The sequence below is a fragment of the Porites lutea genome, chromosome 13 (assembly GCF_958299795.1).
Source record: "Porites lutea chromosome 13, jaPorLute2.1, whole genome shotgun sequence".
Classification (NCBI taxonomy): domain Eukaryota; kingdom Metazoa; phylum Cnidaria; class Anthozoa; order Scleractinia; family Poritidae; genus Porites; species Porites lutea.
Window position 1 is genome coordinate 16,130,727 of NC_133213.1, and position 3,902 is coordinate 16,134,628.

Here is a 3,902-nt window from a genome sequence, read left to right on the forward strand (position 1 = left end):
TGTTGTGACTGAGCTTACCAGTTGACCTCTTAAACTCAATTGATCACCCTTCTCGCATGTCAGCAAGGAGGAGACAGTCCAAAAGTGGCATTTGCAAAATAATAAAAAAACTCGTACTGTCAAAGAGATTTGATATGGCTTCCTTTGAGCACCAAATTATTACGCCCAAAAATTTGGAAACTGCTAGTGCAGTAAAACTGTGCTACATAACCTTGTTATCGAGTCTACTGATTAATTTGAGACAAATCGACCAGTGTTTGTTCTAATTGCCTATTGTTATCCTAGGAGAATGCGACAAAGCTCATAACGATCTAGCTCTCTAAACAAGGGTACTCTGGAGACAAAAAGAGGCGAACAGGAGATAAACTAGAGGAACAGAACTTTACGAGGAAAAACTGAAACACCTTCAGCAAAATAGGGAAGTATTTTCGTAGATAAAACGATTATAGCATTCTTTATAAATACTCTTTTAAGGGAGTGGTCAAGTGGTCGAACAGAGAGCTGAAATAAATCTGCAAACGGGACATCGATTGCTTATGCATACAATATACGAACATATTTGACACCACCATCCCAATGTTCACAGGGTAAAGTGCTGAATATCTCTGATTTTCACTTAGAAGATTGATGTAACAATAATGTTTTTCATACATTTTTTGGATCAAACCAAACCGGAAGATCTTTTTTTCAGCCAGAAACCGATACCTCGGTTCCCAGTTCCCGTTTTAGCATGTCAAACCACAGGCATCCCAAGCTCACGTTACGTGTGTGTTGTGTAAATTCTCACAAGAGAGTCGGTGTCCCGTTACAGGCGACCTTTGAGACTTTGTCTGAATACTGAGGTCTGCAAACGCTAAATATCATTATCCTTGCTTATTTTTCTATAAAATACATAAAGTAGACTTACCTTTGATGTATTCCTGTGTTTTTGGTGTGAATTCATCGATATAGTCGGGTTTTTTGGCTGTTATTGTTTGACCCCTGTCACTCTCTTCATAATACGAAGTAAAGGCAGTACCAAAAAACAGCCGGCTGTCTGACCTTGTCTACTCGAAGGCGGTTTGCTGCCCGAAAACCCATCGAATCGCAGATTTTTTCGACCAGAGGCAAACTTCTATCATCGTTGCACGGCAGTAAACGTTTAAAAGCGAAATATCCCCACGCATGTTGCTGGAAATGAACATTTCCTCGAGCCATGTCCAAAATACCTTCTTTCTCTGGACACTGTGATACGGCAACTGTGAATTGACTGAACCACCCGCGGTCGAGGGAAATTTAACGCCCCCTGTCCAGTTGCCGCATCACAGTTTACCTCAGAAGTTTACCTCTGCTCAAAAAAAATCTGCGATTCGATGGGTTTTCGGGCTGCAAACCGCTTTCGAGTAGACGAGGTCAGACCGCTTGTGCTGTTTTTCTATGCTGCCTTTACTTCGCACTATGAAGAGAGTGACAGAGGTGACAGAGGTCAAACAACAACAGCCAAAAAACTCGACTAAATCGATGAATTCACACCAAAAATCACAGGAATACATCAAAGGTAAGACTTCTTTATTTATTTTATAGAGAAATAAGTAAGTGTAATGATATTTAGCGTTCGCAGGCCTCAGTATTTTATTTCTCATACAAAGTCGTATCACCTGGATAAAATGGCTCAATTTATGTTCCTGGCTGGCTAAATGTCGGTTTTTTTTTTGCTGGCAAAAAAGGGAAGAAAGAGACATTCCTGGCTAAGGACACGCCTTTTTGGTAAAAATCCTGGCTGGGAAAAGCCCTTAAGGTAAAGATCCTGGCCGGATATTGTACTTTAAAATCTCCTTGTAGCTCTAGCTGGCTTTGGGGAGCGGATATAATTTTGCCAGAGAAGTTAATAATCAACCAAAAGACAATTAGTGACTGTTAAAATATTACTGGGAGCGATATCCAATCACTTTTGAAATTTTTCAAGTCTCGTTGGGTACTCATGTATTTTATTTCTCCACAGGCAGCCCAAGCGCACTATGTGTGGGTTCGGGCTTCAGATGTCATTTGGTCGGAATATACTAGAATTATTAGTGTATTATCTGATGCCAAATAAACGCAAAAAATTTAAAGATATGAAGTCTTCTTGTTTGTCTTTCCGTACTAGTAGCCTTTAAGATAACGAAGGTCGATATTTCTTGCATTATTACATGTGATTCGGGCCCTTAATGTTCGAATTTTGTCACATGTATTCGATTCTACAACGCTAAGAAAAAAAAAATCATGATCACGCGAAATATTGATTCAAAAAGCTCCCTTACCTTTAGTTCATAGCCACTCTGTGTCCTACGGCCGCTTTAAACGCCGTTTAGTCGACTTTCTTTCCATCGAGTACTGAACACCATAGAAGAAGTAGTATAGTATAAGTATAGTGTTCAGTACTCGATGGAAAGAAAGTCGACTAAACGGCGTTTAAACCGGCCGTAGGACACAGAGTGGCTATGAACTAAAGGTAAGGGAGCTTTTTGAATCAATATTTCGCGTGATCATGATTTTTTTTTTCTTAGCGTTGTAGAATCGAATACACGTGACAAAATTCGAACATTAAGGGCCCGAATCACATGTAATAATGCAAGAAATATCGACCTTCGTTATCTTAAAGGCTACTAGTACAGAAAAGAAAGAAAGTTAATTTACGTAACAGCTCGTAACGTGAGGTTGGGACGCCTGTGGTTATTGCAGAATTTTGATGTGTTGGGGTGCAAACCTTATGGTGGTACGAAAATAGAGAAATATTTTCTTTCCACTGCTTCTAACTGTTTTGAAAGGGTTAAAACGATAAATTAAATGTGGTTGATATAAAGCCAGTATGTTAGTATTTAATGAAAATAAAAACAGTCGGCGAACTGGGGTGCCTCTTAATAAATAACTATTTTTACAGATATATTTTGAAAATTTTGCTCGCTTGACTAAGATCAAGAAAGTCAAATTTAATTTTACTCATAACAAGTTTTCTTTAGCTTATTAAAAGACTTATATTGCTACATATTTAAAATGACAATGGCAAGGAGATGCTTTCTTTATCCTAATATTTCCCTCCACAGCAAAACTAGCAAGCATTAACTATATGCTTTAATTATCAATACTAATTCTATGAAACACAAAAATATGATTGGTCCCCGAGTCTTTGCCTGGTAACTTAGGCAAACAAAGGCAAACTATAGCCGGAATAATCACTGTTTCTCTGCTAGAAAAAACAGCCGAGATTTCTCAACGCCACCCCTAGCTGGTTTCCCCGCGAAATGACGTCTGAGAAACGTGCACATAAATTCCATTCTGACGACGTGTCACTACCCAGATCTGGGAAATGTTCTAATTGGTCGTTTCGTGAGCAAAGAATTTGCTTCAACCAATCAGAGGCACTACCCAGATCTGGGCAGTGACACGTCATCTGCATGGAATTTCTGCGCTCGTTTCTCAGACTCTATTTCGCGAGGAAACTCAGTGGTGTTAAACTGAGAATTTGAAGAGTTTCTCCAAAATAAGCCAAGACTCCCTCAATTTTTAGCCCTAATAAGCTGGTGGCAATTTTGTTTAACTGGAACCGCGTTCGGTTTACATGTAACACCCCTAACCCTCTCCTTACACTAGCAATGCCAACAAATGCATTTTAAATGTCCACTACGTTGTACGTAATAGGTAATGTTTTTCGAGTTCCCTTACGTTGGCTGACAGTTGAGTAACCATCCAAATAAGGACTGTGTGTAAAACTGCACATTCCAGTGGATACTATTAATCGCCACATGTAAGGGAATCCAAGAGAGTCATTGATCCTGGAATCCACGCCGTGGATTCTGGATTCCAGGAACTGGCATTCCAGACTTTGTAACTGGAAATTGGATTTTAATTCGAATCTGAAGTGGGATTCCAGACTCTTTGAACTG